The 18,357-nt window shown below is 40.7% G+C and overlaps 1 long non-coding RNA gene across 1 annotated transcript; it reads right to left on the bottom strand.

Moving 5' to 3' along the window:
• Window positions 1-1,036: 1,036 nt before the first annotated feature.
• On the bottom strand, window positions 1,037-4,635 carry LOC135535331 (uncharacterized). The gene is made up of 4 exons (XR_010454853.1): window positions 4,491-4,635; window positions 3,282-3,406; window positions 1,765-1,845; window positions 1,037-1,115 (listed from the first exon to the last, which is right to left on the bottom strand). It is a non-coding gene; the product is annotated as an uncharacterized LOC135535331 (long non-coding RNA).
• Between the last annotated feature and the right edge of the window lie 13,722 nt (window positions 4,636-18,357).

Here is an 18,357-nt window from a genome sequence, read left to right as displayed (position 1 = left end):
CTTTGACTTACAGTAGCTCAAGTAAAGCACAATGCATCCATTAGTATAACCACTAGCACACTTAATATAGTAAAAGTCCATTACTACATTCATGTAAGCCTACTCTCGTGTCTCTATAGTATATCTCCTAAAGCCAGAGCCTGTTTCAACAAAGTGTTCAGTCACACAGCCTCTACTCTGACTGGCAATTCCAATTATCTCAAGTAAAGAACACTACGCGGCCATTAGCTTGATCATTAGTACACAACCTACAGATGTTGGATCTTAACGTGATCACCCTGTTGCAGGAGAACTAGAACGTGTAGTGTATTTGATATTTTTAAAGGATTCTAAAGTTTGAAATTTCCACTTTGAAATTTCAGACTTGATTCTTTACCACAAAAATGTATCAACACCTAAAAAAACATCCATTCATTATAATCCACAATATAATGATTCAGATTTTCCTGTTGCTGCAGGATTCTTCTCCTGCTGTAGCAAACTGGCTCAAATTAAGATCCTACACCTGTGCTGTACTGTATGCTGCTAAGCCAGAGCTTAATGGAAACCTCTCCAACAGAGCACAGCCACATGGCCTGAGGGATCAGGACTTCAGTCAATTCCAAAACAAAGCAACATGATCACACACTGACTGACAGACTCGTACAGTAACTAGTGCCCAAATAGACCTTGCCAGACTACCCTCTAGTCACACCCAAGATGTCCCTGACCCAGCAGGCCCATCTCCCTCCTCTAGCTATCAGTGAGCAGTTAGTTTTAATGAAAGGAGAGGGAACAGAGGAAACACACAGACTTGACGCTCAGCGACTAGAGAGATAACGCCCATTTCATGGATACTAGCAAGCTTTGGCGAACAACAAAACTGCTGTCATGCATACTGTTTAAAGGATACAACTGTGAAGGGAGATCTGAATGACTCGATCTGTGATTATCTCAACAAGTGTGAGGCCAGAGTAATGAAACTACCCCCCAGTCACACCCAAGTGTCCCCCTGGCCCAGCCTGGCACTACTCACTCTGTTGGCTTGATGAGGGGGCTGCTCCCCAGCCGGAATGATGGCCGCTCCTCTGTCACTGCCCCCTTTCTCAGGAGAAACTTTTCTGTCAGATCAAAACCTGAAAGAAAAGAGACAACAGGACAAGAAGGGCTGGTTTAAACTCAGGAAGTCGGCTTCACTGACATAGATTCAGCCTCGTCCTGACCTGGAATAAAAACACTTTCTATGGAGATGATCTTTGCTCAGCAAACTGACACTAGGTGTTACAAGGTGTTGTTTTAAACTCCAGTGCGGTGATCCAAAAATATGGATTGAGTCAGGACTTTCTAGATTTGCATCAAACTCCTGTCCAGTTTGATCCATTCCTATGGTACAATATAGTTAATGTATGCATAATTACTTCAAAGACAATAGATTTGACCATCAGTGCTCCCTCAAACAAATTGGTGCACGTCTGTTAGCGCAGGCTCAATTACAGAGTATTTCTGTTCTGTGTTACATAACCTGTGAACATATTCATGTTTTTCACCACACGTCTGAGACATGAACGTTATTACCCCCTTGGATCAGAGCCAAACAGATTTGTGTGTCCTAAATGGCACCATATGCTCAATAAAGTGCACTACTTTTGACCAGAGCCCTATGAGCCCTGTTCAAAATTAGTGCACTATATTGGGAATAGGGTGCCATTTGGTATGTAACCATTGAGAGAGAGATGGATTTATTTCAATTGAGGGACTTGCACACCAAAACACTGTAATTCTTACCGGTGAATTCTGGCTGTGGACCATTTAAACTGTAGGAAAACAGGTCCTTGTCTACTTTCAATGGAGGACATCTAGAGTTGTCTAGAAAACAGGGATAACATCATCAGCCATACAAGGTTCATATTCATGGAAGGAAAAATGAAGATGCAGACAGCAAACAAGTGCAGAATACCTTCTAAACACTTCAGTCATCAAAGACGAAAACGTTGAGATCTGATGTCCGACAGCGAGATTGAGGACTTAACCATTGGTTGATGTGCTCAGCAGGACTGCAATATAGTAGTTAGCCTGTGACGTGACTAGTGTCTTTCCATGTGGAGGGGCACTTCAGTCACTCACCACATCAGTGGTTGTTAGTCATCACTATCCATCCATTCATTAAGATTCACTCCGCGTCCCCAATGGTACCCTAGTCCTTATATAGTGCACTACTTTTGACCAGTGCCCTATGGGGAACAGGGTGCCATTTGGGCCGCAACCTCACACAGCCCAGACAGGGATGCAGAAGTGTTGTTAATTAGAGTTGGTGAAAGAGACCTAACTATAACTGGGCTCAACTTTGACCCTTTTTCTATTGAGCCATGTTTCCTCTTGGAGACTGGGGCACGGCTACGGGGTCGTGCAGCAAAACGTTTCACAACGTCATGCAATGGAAAACACTAACGGGTGTTTCTTATTCGACAACTTCAAATAATACCACTTCCCAGTTTGTCTTTTTGTGACGGTTTTCTTCAGTTTCGTGCCAACTGAACATGACCCAGACCGTATACTGTAGCTAAAACTGCAAACAAATGACTTGCCATGTTCCTGTCTGCAAAATCTGACCATGATCATCTACTGTGACAACACCAATGTTAGCCCAACGTTATTGGAAGGGCATGCTACTACCACTCAAAAGTCAACTCAAACGGGTAGCAACAACCTGTAATGTAGTTATCTTTTAGCTATATGTATTTCAAGGGATGTAAACAATACTGCCTGTTTCAGACAATATCTTGAGCACAGCCACATAGCCTAGCCTAGTGCGTGGTATGAAATATAAATTCCAAAACTGTGTGTACCACATAGCTCCCAAAATGTCTTCCCACTGTAAACTAAGCCTAAGGAGAGTGTCTGTGAGATCAAAGTCATCTTGGTGTTGGTGACAGTGTCCTTACATGCCACAGGATTGTGGCTCATTGGAAGCCTAGCGGTTAGAGCGTTGGGCCAGTAACTCAAAGTCACTAGTTCACATACCCATGCCGACAAGGGGAGAAATATGCCGATGTGCCCTTGAGCAAGGCACTGATCCCTAATTTGCTCCAAGGGCACCGTATTACTATGACAGACCCTGTAAAACAACACATTTCACCGGACCTACCTGGTGTATGTGACAATAAAACATGTTATTTTTGTTATGGAATGGTATCTAACTCATCAATCACAGGGTTTCCATGTGTTTGATGCCATTCCATTCACTCCATTCCAGCCATTATTATGGGCTGTCCTCCCCTCAGCAGCCTGTGTTAGATACATACCTATTCTTTCGTTCAATGCCATTCCAACAGTGCAAGGAATGGTATGTACGATCCAGAGGAAAGCTGCCCATTTTAGCAAGCAACTCATGTCTTCTCTGATGCAAGACAACATACTTCTTCAAAACCTAAAATAAAACACAAGTTAGTTATTCAAATAGTACGCCTACATCTTACAGTAACATATGAATGAATTTCATACATTTGTTTTGAAATTAATTAAATTAATCAAATATGTGAAGTATTAGTAATCTATTACACAGAAAACTGTCAAATGAGACGCGCCTTTTCTACCACGTAACGAAAAGTGTGTACTGTGTATGTAATGTGTGTCGTATCACAGTTGAAAATAACCAATGCTCCGCTGCAGACCTCAACTGAAGGTGTGAGAGCAAGGTGCGACAGGTCCACTGCAAGAGTTGCTGCGTTATTATGGCGCAATCATATCACCAGGAAAATATGCTAAACAGAAGAGTCACACTTTGTAGGCTATACCAAACTGAAACAAATAGAATGGGGTCGGCTATGTAGAACTAGTCTAAATTATGAATTTGAACCTGAACATAACTGTCCCGGGTCAGTGTGACACAGATCACGTTCGTAGTGAGATGAGATCACGCGCATGATGCCAACTGACAAAATACAACTTCGATGGAGAGATGCCAAATTCCTCAAACGTGCCAATCTCACAATTCAAACCAGTGATAATGTCTGTTGGACATTGAAAAACGCCACAGCTATAACTCAGATTGTTTGGAACTAGCAGACTAGACATTCCATGATAGTCTATTCCATTTATGCGGTATTCATATTTTCACATTTTCAAGGCTCCTCAATCATTAGATATACTTACCAAATTACGCGTAATTATGCATTCCGTTCACTGCAGCCTAATACGGTTCTTGCGAGCATATGGAAAAACTGCATGCTACACAAGTGTTACACACAGTATAGCCTATTTACACGAACATAACGGAATGTTCATAAATCATTTCGAGTGACTGAAGCCGTCCCGTAAAGCCAGACAAGTTCCAGAACATGAACTAAAGCTGTGCGCAAAACCACTAAAGTGCCAAACTACGACAAGGCTAGACCAAGGACCCCTACTTATAAGTTCGTATCGATACATGGCATTACAGAGGAGGATTTCAAGCAGCCATTATTATTCAAACTGTAAATTATGAATATCAAAAACCAAACCGGTCTACTTACAATTGGTGAGAAAGTTTCCTCCAGCATAAAAACGCATTAATCCATGAACGTTTATGAACGCATGTTTGGAAAAAATAGTCGGTTACTATTCCAAAGTACACGTGTAAAGAAATAAAAGTGAGAATGGGATCTCTTACTAGATCCTCGTGTCCTTATTAGTCGCACCGATTGACTGACCCTCCCACTCTCTCATTAGGCTACTGGAATGCATGGAGGACCCCAAGTCCGCCACCGGTGGAGGCATTACAATGGAAACGCTCCACAATTTGGATAAGAAAATAATATTTATGAATGAGAAAATGACTTGTTTAGTTATGCGATTATTGTTGTTTGACTGAGAACATCACATACAGTAGTACATCATTCATGTGAAAATAAACTGGTGCTCAAATTATGTAATGGAGTAATTCAATTATTTTCATTATTTTTTTCTGTTTTCTTCCATCACACTGTGTTAAATTAGAATTGGGAGCAAAACATTTCCTCTGCCAACAATAATGTTCATAATGTATGGATTAAATATTGATTTATTGATGAGAACATGAACTGGTGATGAAATACAGTACTTTGCTAGCTATAACCTCCAACTCAATGTTGCCTGATAGTCAATATTTTGTTTTTTCTTGATGAGTTTGATCAACACCTTGAATTGTACCTAGGCTTTGCTAGATAGTTCCATAGGAGTTGGGGTCTATTTTAGTCTCAGACTCAAATGCCACAACAGAATGTTTTGCAATCTCCTTGAGGATGGTGCTGAAGGGCTCATGTAGAGTTTTACGCAAGTTAGAATGAACCCTATGGTGCTGAAGGGCTCATGTAGAGTTTTATACTAAGTTAGAATGAACTCTATGGTGCTTGAAATGTTTATCCAAAATCTTTTCACAAGGAACATAAAGAATAGTTATTTAAGATATATCTTTAATATATACTGAACAAAAATATAAGGCAAAAATACAACAATACCAACAATTTTACTGAGTCACAGTTCATATAGGAAATCATTCAATTGAAAAAATTATTAGCGCCAAATCTATGGATTTCACATAACTGAGCAGGCGCAGTCATGGGTGGGCCTGGGAGGGCACAGGCCCACCCACTGGGGAGCCAGGTTCACCCACTGGGGAGCCAGGCCCAGCCAATCAGAATGAGTTTTTCCCCACAAAAAGCCTTTATTACAGACAGAAATACTCCTCAGTTTTATTCTCTAAAGCGACGTTGGAGGCGGCCCATGGTAGAGAAATTAAAAATCACTTATCTGGCAACAGCTCTGGTGGACATTGCTGAAGTCAGCACGCCAATTGCACACTCCCTCAAAACTTGAGATGTCCGTGGCATTGTGTTGTGTGACAAAATTGTATATTTTAGAGTAGCCGTTTGTCTCCAGCACAAGGTGCACCTGTGTAATGATTATGCTGTTTAATCTGCTTCTTGATATGCCACACATGTCAGTTGGATAGATTATCTTGGAAAAGAGAAATGCTCACTAGCCAGAATGTAAACAAATGTGTGCACAAAATTTGAGAGAAATAAGCTTTTTCTGCGTATGGAACATTTCTGGGATCTTTTATTTCAGCTCATGAAACATGGGAACAACACTTTACATGTTGTGTTAATATTTTTGTTCAGTGTAGTTTGAAAATAATAAGTAGGCCTATCTTTATTCTGAGATATTGTCAGCCTAATAGAACCAAAGCCCAAGGTGAAGTGGAGTTGAAGTGGAGGGCCAGCAGCATCACAGTGATAATGGACATCTAGCCTTGTTTGTAACTTCATGGTTTATTCACAACTGATCTAAGAATGAAGAAAAGCCTGTGATATCTTTTTCATCTGTAGGCACCCCATTGACCCCATACAACTTCAACACATTCTGTAAAGACATAACAAGTGAGTACAGAGATTATGCTAATTGCATGATAAATATATGATGGAAAAACTACATGGAATACCTGAAAACTACATTGTTAAATCTAAACTGGTATTTTATTCCTTCTCTCCCAGTCTCCACCATAGCTATTGGTAAAGAAGATATTAAATATTCAAAGAGATATTCATATACACTATATACAAGAGTATGTGGACACGCCATCATTGGTGGATTTGGCTATTTCAGTCACACCTGTTGCTGACAGATGTATTAAATGGAGAACATAGCCATGCAATCTCCATAGACAAACATTGGCAGCAGAATGGCCTTACTGAAGAGCTCAGTGACTTTCAACGTGGCACTGTCATAGGATGCCACTTTTCCAAAGTCAGTTCTTAAAATTTGCCCCCGGTCAACTCCAAGTGCTGTTATTGTGAAGTGGAAACGTCTAGGAGCAACAACGGCTCAGCCGCGAAGTGGTAGGCCACACAAGCTCACGAAACGGGACCGCCAAGTGCTGAAATGTGTAATGCATAAAAATCGTCCATCCTCGGTTGCAACACTTATGAAATGGGTTTCCATGGCTCTTCACCATCTGGGTTTGGCAGATGCCAGGAGAATGCTACCTGCCCCAATGCGTAGTGCCAACTGTAAGGTTTGGTGGAGGAGGAATAATGGTCTGGGGCTGTTTTTCATGGTTCGGGCTAGGCCCCTTAGTTCCAGTGAAGTGAAATCTTAACGATACAGCATACAATTACATTCTAGACAATTCTGGGTTTCTAACTTTGTAGCAACAGTTTGGTAAAGGCCCTTTCCTGTTTCAACATGACAATGCCCCTGTGCAGAAAGCGAGGTCCATACAGAAATGGTTTATTGAGATCGGTGTGGAAGAACTTGACTGGCCTGCACAGAGCCCTGACCTCAACCTATCGAACACATTTCAGATGAATTGGAATGCCGACTGCGAGCCAGGCCTAATCACCCAACATCAGTGCCTGACCTCACTAATGCTCTTGTGGCTGAATGGAAGCAAGTCCCCGCAGCAATGTTCCAACATCTAGTGGAAAGTCTTCCCAGAAAAGTGGAGGCTGTAATAGCAGCAAAGGGTGGGCAACTCCATATTAATGCCCGTGATTTTGGAATGAGATGTTTGACAAGCAGGTGTCCACATACTTTTGGTCATGTAGTATGTACGTAAATGTTTAAACAGTAATACATGGTCAGAGTAAAAATAGTTTCACGAACTTCGGCAACAGATAAAGAACTCCACCTCCACACAAGTAAGTCATGCCATTGAAGTAAACACGAGTTACCTCCCTTACCTTCCTTGGTACCTCCCTTCATACCAGCAGCCATTTATGAGGTATTTATATGTTATTCTAGTCTGTTTTATTCTATTCTATTTTATTGTGTTCTATTCTGTTCTGTTCTATTTGGTTCTATTAAATTCGATTGTGCTCTATTCTGCACCTGTACATAGCCAATCTGTAAACAGACCATTCAACTACCTCATCCCCATACTGTATTTATCTTGCTCCTTTGCACCCCAGTATCTCTACTTGCACATTCATCTTCTGCACATCTCCCATTCCAGTGTTTAATTGCTATATTGTAATTACTTCACCACCATGGCCTATTTATCCCCTTAACTCCCCTCATCCTACATCATTTGTACTCACTGCATATATACTTTTTGTTTTCCTTTTTTTCTACTGTAATATTGACTGTATGTTTGTTTATTCCATGTGTAACTCTGTGTTGTTGTATGTGTAGAACTGCTATGCTTTGTCTTGGCCAGGTTGCAATTGCAAATGAGAACTTGTTCTCAACTAGCCTACCTGGTTAAATAAAGTGAAATAAATAAATAAATAAAAATTATGTTCTACTCTGTTCTGTTCTATTCTATTTTGTTCTAGTCTTCTATTCTAGTCTTTTCTATTGTGTTATATGCTATTCTGTTCTAGCTGATTTGTTAATTCCTTACTTTCAATAAGAAGTTTCTGTGTGTGTGTTGCGTTATTGCTGCTTCATGTTGAATTAGACAAACACTAATCCATTTTATCTGTGGACTCTGATGCCTGACATGTCTTTAAAACAATCAGTAGGTGTGGATCTGGGACAGGACATCATCCAACCAGTAGGCAGGGATCTGGGACATCATCCGATCACCAGGCATGGATCTGGGACATCATCCAATCAGTAGGCAGGGATCTGGACATCATCCAATCAGTAGGCATGGATCTGGGACATCATCCAGTCAGTAGGCATGGATATGGGACATCATCCAATCAGTAGGCAGGGATCTGGGACATCATCCAATCAGTAGGCATGGATCTGGGACATCATCCAGTCAGTAGGCAGGGATCTGGGACATCATCCAATCAGTAGGCATGGATATGGGACATCATCCAGTCAGTAGGCAGGGATCTGGGACATCATCCGATCACCAGGCATGGATCTGGGACATCATCCAATCAGTAGGCAGGGATCTGGGACATCATCCAATCAGTAGGCATGGATCTGGGACATCATCCAGTCAGTAGGCATGGATATGGGACATCATCCAATCAGTAGGCAGGGATCTGGGACATCATCCAATCAGTAGGCATGGATATGGGACATCATCCAATCAGTAGGCATGGATATGGGACATCGTCTTTATAATCAAAGAGGCATGGATATGGGACATCGTCCAATCATTAGCATGGATCTGGGACATTGTGTGGTGGTCCACCTGCTTTATACTTCAAAGAGGCCTGAAAATAGGTGTTTTCTAAGCAAATACATTAGCATGGCTGCATTGTGTGGTGGTCCACCTGCCTTTATGCATTGTACCGTACACTGTGCCTATATGAGCTCTCATTGTGCCTTTTAGGTTATTATTGCCTTGAGGCTGATGTTCAACACCTGCCTTTATGCATTGTACCGTACACTGTGCCTATATGAGCCCTCATTGTGCCTTTCAGGTTATTATTGCCTTGTGGCTGATGTTCAACACCTGCCTTTATGCATTGTACCGTACACTGTGCCTATATGAGCTCTCATTGTGCCTTTCAGGTTATTATTGCCTTGTGGCTGATGTTCAACACCTGCCTTTATGCATTGTACCGTACACTGTGCCTATATGAGCTCTCATTGTGCCTTTTAGGTTATTATTGCCTTGAGGCTGATGTTCTAACACCTACCTTTTAACTGATATGAAATGCATAGGAACATCTTTATCTATGGTTGATGTATTAAATCCTGTATTCTAAAAAATATTATAATGTCTGCTTGTATACCCAGTAAAATGTTTAGTCACTCACATGGAAGCTCAACCCGTATTGCCCTGGGCCCTGCATGTGACAAAGCAAATGGTTTTAGTGATAAAATGATATGGTAAAAAGCATACTTTGTCTCAGAAATGCAAATGCAGACATGAGTTATGTTGAGGTCACCGCTGCCTGCCATGGTGCATAGAGAAACAGGTAATGGCCTAACCTCAAATCCTAAACAAGATCAATTCATTTTACTGTTGGGGGAGAGTGCCCATACAGACATTTATTGAATAAAAGCTCAATATATAGAAACAAAGATAAAGTAAGAGGGAAACCCCATGCCAGAAATGTTTTGTTAGCTTAGAGTCCACTGGCTGCTTCTGTTGTCTGTTTCAATGCAGCCAACTTCAAATGAAGAATACCGTCAGTGTGCTTAATCAATGCAGTAGAACACGACATTAAACTCAATGTGTGTGTGACAGGTTTCTGCAGGACAGTGGTTAATCAGTTCCTTATTCCTGAACCTAACGTCTCATTTGGAACAATGGTCCTTACTTGAGGAGAATCCTGATAGGTTGATGTTAGATCCCCTCCAGGAGTCACAATGAACAACCAGGGTTGACATTGTCCTGTCAGGGCAGAGGGACGTCCTAAAATGTACACAGGAAGGGATATTTATAACTTTATGAATACCTCCATTTTAAAGGGATCGTTCATTCAAATCACAAATGACATGTTTGTTTCCTTATCTTATATCAGTCTAATGTTCTAGTCCAGGACAGAGGGCAATCCACTCATTGGGTTTCCTCCTCCTATGGCTGCGGTCCCTGTACAGGGATCAAAATCAGCGGAAATTCCAGAGCGCCAACAAATAGTACTCGATACAACTCAAACTTTTCATTAAAACACAGGGTACTCAATTAAAGCTACACTCGTTGTGAATCTAGCCAACGTGTCAGATTTTTAAAATGCTTTTCGCAAAGCATGAGAAGCTATTATCTGATAGCATGCAACCCGAAATACCCAAAGGGGACGTAAACAAAATAATTAGCGTAGCCGGCGCTACACAAAACACAGAAATAAAATATAAAACATTCATTACCTTTGACGAGCTTCTTTGTTGGCACTCCTATATGTCCCATAAACATCACAATTGGGTCTTTTTCCGATTAAATCGGTCCATGTATACCCAAAATGTCCATTTATGAACACCGTCAGATCCAGGAAAACTCTATGTTTCAAAACGCAATGTCATTTTTTTAAATTAAAAAAGTTGCCTATAAACTTTGACAAAACACTTCAAACTACTTTTGTAATCCAACTTTAGGTATTAGTAAACATTAATAATCGATCAAATTGATCACGGAGCAATCTGTATTCAATAGCAGCAAGTCTTGAAATCATAGTCATATTCTCCCTTTCATAACTTCCTCCGGTGGACTTGACGACAGGAAGTGGCTATTACTCATTTGACCAAGGATTAACTTCAACACAATTCCCAACACTGGCGACATTGTGGAAGCTGTAGGAACTGTAAACCGGACGCTATCTATTTTCCCTTGCCATAGACAATACTGGCGGATTGATATTTTGTGTCGTTTTTTGTGAACAGTTTTCCTTGGGATTTTGCCTCCTACACACGTTCTGTTATAGTCACAGACATGATTTAACCAGTTTTATAAACTTCAGAGTGTTTTCTATCCACACATACTAATCATATGCATATACTATATTCCTGGCATGACTAGCAGGACTATGAAATTTTGCGTGATTTTTAACAAAAAGCTGCGAAAAGTAGCAGCCTCTTTAAGAGCTTTTCTGTAATGGACACCTGTTAAGAATAAAATCGTGACGTATCACGGAGAACATTTTAAATCTAACCCTCCATCATTCCTTCAATTCTGAACAGTTTCCCAGGCCCTGCCGATGAAAAACATCCCCACAGCATGATGCTGCCACCACCATGCTTCACTTTGGGGATTGTGTTCTCGGGTGACGAGAGGTGTTGGGCTTGTACCAGACATAGCATTTTCCTTGATTGCCAAAAAGCTCAGTTTTAGTCTCATCTGACCAGAGTACCTTCTTCCATATGTTTGGGAGTCTACCACATGCCTTTTGGTGAACACCAAATGTGTTTGCAATGGCTTTTTAATGGCCATTCTTCCGTAAATCCCAGCTCTGTGGAGTGTATGGCTTAAAGTGGTCCTATGGACAGATACTCCAATCTCCGCTGTGGAGCTTTGCAGCTCCTTCAGGATTATCTTTGGTTTCTTTGTTGCCTCTCTGATTAATGCCCTCCTTGCCTGGTCCGTGCGTTTTGGTGGGCGGCCCTCTCTTGGCAGGTTTGTTGTGGTGCCATATTCTTTCCATTTTTTAATAATGGATTTAATGGTGCTCCTGTGGGATGTTAAAAGTTTCTGATATTTTTTATAACCCAATCCTGATCTGTACTTCTCCACAACTTTGTCCCTGACCTGTTTGGCACGCTCCTTGGTCTTCATGGTGTCACTGGCTTGGTGGTGCTTCTTGCTTAGTGGTGTTGCAGACTCAGAAAAGGTGTATATATACTGAGATCATGTGACAGATCATGTGCCACTTAGATTGCACACATGTGGACTTTATTTATCTAATTATGTGACTTCTGAAGGTAATTGGTTGCACCAGATCTTATCTAGGGGCTTCAGAGCAAAGGGGTGAATACATATGCACACACCACTTTTCCATTTTTTATATTTTAGTATTTTTTGAAACAAGTCATTTTTTTCATTTCACTTCACCACAATTTGGACTATTTTGTGTATGTCCATTGCATGAAATCCAAATAAAAATCCATTTTAATTACAGGTTGTAATGTAACAAAATAGGAAAAATGCCAAGCGGGGTGAATACTTTTGCAAGGCACTGTAATGGGTAAATCACCAACGGTTCAGCGTCACTGTGCCTTCTGAATTTAAATTTAATTTAAATTTAACACAGAAAATGTCTTTGGGAAAATGTCTGTCTATCACATACAGCTTTGAATCAAATCAGTGCTATAACGTTGTAACCTCATCTAGCATTTGACCCCTAGTGTAGCTAGCAACCGGCACTCATTTAGTTTAATGTGTCAGAAGTCATTATCAGATCGTGTATCTCTCCATCATGATCGTTTTCCCACGGAGCACTGGGGCTGATCTCTATAGGAACTGTTGGAATGATGTTCAAGATGGATTTCAGTTAGGTAAGATGATACAAAGAGCAAAGCACTGCATGACTGACATTAAAAACAACATGTGTCTCTGTGCTGTTCATCTGTCTTCCCAAGAACTAATGGTACGTAAAGCCTTGTCTGAGCCGGAATGGACCACAGGGCAGAATCCTGTCTCCTGTTTCTGTAGCATTAGGCAGCTTGGACAAGACACTAATAATAACACAGGTGAAAAACCCTGTCCATAAACCGATACGACTGCTAAAAGAATGGAAGTAATTTAGGCAGAGCGTGTTGTGAATCACTGATTGTATAACTCACTCTTAACTCTCATTGAACCTGATTCTGAATTAAAAGGTCTCCGAAAGGGTTAATATTTGATTTGACAGTTAGCAGTTACATTCACCTCAATGAACTGTACATGTTTTGTCTCAAGTTAGAAATCCTATGACAATAAGCAACGTCTTATTTTCCTGGAACTTTCCAGCTGGGATGCAGCTATGCAGCAGTGTCCAACCTCAACAAGCTCATCAAATATGAAATGTATGAAGAAAAGTGGGGCTGTGCATTATTCAAGAGGGCCACCACATGCCTTCTCCAATTTCCAGTCATTTCACTTGTCCTCTCCATTTTGACTGCTTGTTTACCAATTCCATTCAGGTCTATACTCTTAGAAAAGAGGGTTCCAAAATGGTTGTTTGGCTGTCTCCATAGGAGAACCCTTTTTGGTTCCAGGTAGAACTCTTTTGGGTCCCATGTAGAACCCTATGTGAAAAGTGTTTTACATGAAATCGAGAAATCATGAAACCAAAAGGGTTCTTCAAAGGTCTCTCCTATGGGGAGAAACGAATGACCATTTTAGGTTCTAGATAGCCGACACTCTCAGGAAGAAAGGTGCTAAAACATACATGGTATAGTAAAGAAAAATGTAATTGGATAATTGTATTCCTTTTCAGTAAAATAAATGAACAGGTACCACAGCTGTTCTGTAACCCAGCAGTGAAGGGCTCTGTCTCAATCATCACTCCTTCCTCACAAGTGTGCACATGTTCACTACTTCCCAACAAATCTAAAAATCATTGGATTAGCGGAGACATGGGTGAGCATGAGTTTCCACCATATTTCATATACTACCAGTCATTTCCTTTCAAGCCAGCGAAGGGTAGATAACAAGTGCAGCTTTGGGAGTAAGAAGAGATCATTGGGACTTTGCCATGCAACTGTTACTTTAAATGTCCACCTGCTTCTTTCACAGACTGCAAAAGTTTAAAAGTAACTAACGAACATCAATAATGTTGTACATTTCCATTGACATGCAGCAGACATCCCCATTCAGTCACTCTCATCCTTTTTAATGACTTTTCTCCGTTTCTCCGTACGTGCCAAGTCTAGGCTTACAATAAGAATAAAAACGAATGCAATTTGATTTTAATGAGCATAATTACTTATGTGAAAGGTGTAAGATAATAGAATTTCTCGAGGAGATAATGTAAAAGAGGAGAGCTGACATTTTAGTGTCCTCTAGCAGCATGGAGGATATGACCGGAATGATTAACTGTAATTTAGCAGGAGTGATCCAGACTTTTATCAATCTGAATTATCACGCAACTGAAGGCAATATACAACTTCTGATAGAAAATGCCTGTGTGGCATCGATATTACTCAAACATTTATTCTAGTGTCCAAAAAAGGAGTGTAAATAGTATAATTTTAGTTATAAAGTCAGTCTCGTTCAAAACTGAGTTGTGTAAGTGAGTTCGTCATGACTTGAGGGTTGGGTTTTTGATTTCGACAATGCTCACTTGATTACTAGCATAGGATACACAGTTGCGATCTATCCAATTTTACGCAGAACACACAGACAGTGAGATAAACCTGCCAAACACAGCAGCGGAACAAACTGTTTTTTACAAGACAACATACCACACATTGTTTAACTTGAGAAATAGTGCACCAAACACCTTAGCTACTGTACATATACAACTAAACCTCTCAGCAAAAACTTCAAAAGTAATTACAGATTTCTTGTGTTATCTTAAATTCATTCTGACTACTTTGAGGAAGTGACATTGGCTTTGTTCCTATGGTGTCTCATGGGGGACACACATCAATAACTGCCACATCAAACCACAACCCCAAAGACTGAAATCAAATGTTTTAATGAGCAAGAGAGAAACATGTGGAGTCGATACATTCAGTTCAATGATGTTTCCTGTATAATCCTGAATTGCTTATGCTATATATTAGCCAATGAGAGGCTTTGAAACCACCAGCCATATTAGAACTCGATAAGCAGTCCTCTATAAGAATTATTGGAATTCTACAGTATTTCAATTAAATGTTTCAAGAACAAAATTACATGTATTTATATTGTTTTAGTTGTAGTGGGACATTTAAAAAAAATGTTTAGCTCTCATAATTTAATTCAAAAGCATGTTTTAAAGCTTCTGTAATAGAATAAATGTGTCAAAACAAATGTAGACATTAATAAATGCATTTTTATAGATTCCAAAATATTTTTTTAGAATGGTGGCAGAGTGCCAAGATGGAGGCACGGTGGCTTCAAATAGGGCCATGGATTCTCTAGAAACAGGCACTTCGATACAGCTACGACCGGAAGTTACTTTGTGTAGCAGATCAGGAAAACATTTTCGCTGACTCTAAACCCTTTTCCCTAACCTTAACCTAATCTCCTTACCACAGCAACAACAAAAAACACTTCTAGTCATAGCTGTATGGAAATGGCATGTTTTTAAAGGGATACTACAACATTTTTCAACATCATATGAATCTCCAGCACCACCCCAACATCAACGTATGTTAAAATGGCATGTTTCTATGATTTGTAGTAACAAGATAGAGGAAGATATGTTTCCAATGACATCATCGGTGTGCATCATGTCATTTTGACCAGTTGTGAGAATGCAAGGCCTACTGACTGCCTACTAATTGGTTGATGATATCATTGGAAACATATCTTATTAGTACAAAATACAGAAACGCGCCATTTTCACATATGTTGATGTTGGAGTGGTGCTGGAGATGAATTTGACATCATGAGGGCCCCATGCCATACATTTATGATAGACATCGCTTTCATTGTATCTGTTCCATTATGGCGTCTGTGAGAGCATGGGCAGCGCCATTGAGGCCCCTCCATTTTGAAGTATTCAATGTTCTTCTATTACCTCAATGAGTTGGCAAACAAACAGAAAGGGGTGCACACTGCTACCCAGAGTGTGTTGTTTGAACAGTTACAGCTAAGGTTAGTGATTCACTTCCATCTACAGATTCACTGCCATCTATTGATTCACTGCCATCAACAGATTCACTGCCATCTACAAATTCACTGCCATCTACAGATTCACTGCCATCTACAGATTCACTGCCATCTACAGATTCACTGCCATCTACAAATTCACTGCCATCTACAGATTCACTGCCATCTACAGATTCACTGCCATCTACCGATTCACTGCCATCAACAGATTCACTGCCATCTACAGATTCACTGCCATCTACCGATTCACTGCCATCTACAGATTCACTGCCATCAACAGATTCACTGCCATCAAAGATTCACTGCCATCAACAGATTCACTGCCATCTACAAATTCACTGCCATCTACAGATTCACTGCCATCTACAGATTCACTGCCATCTACAGATTCACTGCCATCAACAGATTCACTGCCATCTACAGATTCACTGCCATCTACAGATTCACTGCCATCTACAAATTCACTGCCATCTACAGATTCACTGCCATCAACAGATTCACTGCCATCTACCGATTCACTGCCATCTACAGATTCACTGCCATCAAAGATTCACTGCCACCAACAGATTCACTGCCATCAAAGATTCACTGCCATCAACAGATTCACTGCCATCTACAAATTCACTGCCATCTACAGATTCACTGCCATCTACAGATTCACTGCCATCTACCGAATCACCGCCATCTACAGATTCACTCGCCATCTACCCAATTCACCGCCATCTACAAATTCACCGCCATCTACAGATTCACTGCCATCTAGTTATGGATTTTTTCCTCACAAGTATAATTTATTACTGTTCCTTCCTGCTGAACTGGATGGAGATTATATATGATTCTTCCTTAACCCATAGGAAGTCCCACCCAGTTGACTACTTCAAAATGGTGTAAGTCCTCAATGGCGCACTTACTACAACAGGCTTTTTGAGTCCTATATCAATCTCTGTGGTCTGGGCCTACTGCTTGCCTCCATTTTCCCCAAACAAATTGACTAATGGTTTTGTTACAAAGTACAAACCTGTACAGTATATCTTTTGTTTCCCTGCGTCCTAATTGTAAGCGACCTAAACTGTTGTTATGGAAGATTTGACACTGTCGATTTAAGGCGAATGTAAACAAATACGTGAGAGCATCTCCAAATCCTCTCCTGTCCAGATAACAGAGAACGAGGAGGCATCATGCTTGTCAAATTCTTAGCCACACAATGCACCAGGCCCAGGCGGACTACAAGGCAAAGTACTGAAGTTCTGCGCCGACTAGCTCAAGGGAGTCTTCACACGACTGTTCACCTCCTGCTGAGCACCTGCACAGTGCCAAACTCCTGGAAGGTGTCGACCATAAGAAGCAGTGGTGTAAAGAACTTAAGTAAAAATACTTTAAAGTACTATTTAAGTAGTTTTTGGGGTATCTGAAATGTACTTTATTATTTACATCAGATGTGGACAGCTATTGTAAACAGACCAATAACTGTCAAGAATGGTGCTGGTCAAGTGCCCTTCACATCAATGTGGAAAAGACAAAGGATCTGATCATCAATTGAAACAACTTACCAGTGTCCCAATCATGCTCTCTGAACGACCAACCAGTGGAGGTGGTTGAGTGTTTCAAATACCTAGGGACACAAATTGCTAACAACCTGAGTTTTACAGAGTTTTCAGAGTGTATTTTTTTTAAAGCAAGCCAGTACCTGTTTTTAATTAGGAAAATGAAGGGGTTTGGGGTCAGCCAGAATGTTCTGGAGAGGGTGTACAGCAGCTTGGTGGAGAGCATCCTCAAGTTCAATATGACAGTCTGGTATGGTAATCTGAGCGTGAGGAGCAAAACCAAACTGACAAGAATAGTAAACACAGCCAGCAAAGTAATTGGTCGACCACAGGCACATTTGAGCAGTCTGTTCCACAAGACAAACAAAAAGAAGGCAGTGGTTGTCGTTGGCGACTACTCCCACCCTTTACACCCTCAGGTTGAGAAGCTTCAGAATGCCCATGGCCAAGAATCATGTGTTCAAACATTCATTTGTTCCTTGTGCTGTTGGACTACTAAATGCCAAGTACATTGTATCTGTATATGTACTGATCTATCTAGTGCAGTTGGAACAGTGATCGGTTGTGAGTGAATGTATTAATGTCCTCTATGTTGTTAGTGTTTGCAACATGATGGACTGACTGGTTTAAATGTGTCTGATGTGAGACTGTCTGTGTCTGTGATCCTTTTAATGGAAGGTGATTCCAGAGAAACATGTCCATCCTGGATGGACATTTTTATTCTATTCTATTCTA

This window comes from Oncorhynchus masou, unplaced genomic scaffold (assembly GCF_036934945.1).
Source record: "Oncorhynchus masou masou isolate Uvic2021 unplaced genomic scaffold, UVic_Omas_1.1 unplaced_scaffold_4808, whole genome shotgun sequence".
Taxonomy (NCBI): Eukaryota; Metazoa; Chordata; class Actinopteri; order Salmoniformes; family Salmonidae; genus Oncorhynchus; species Oncorhynchus masou.
Note: the sequence above shows the minus strand (reverse complement) of the source record. Positions and strands in the feature narration are given on the sequence as shown.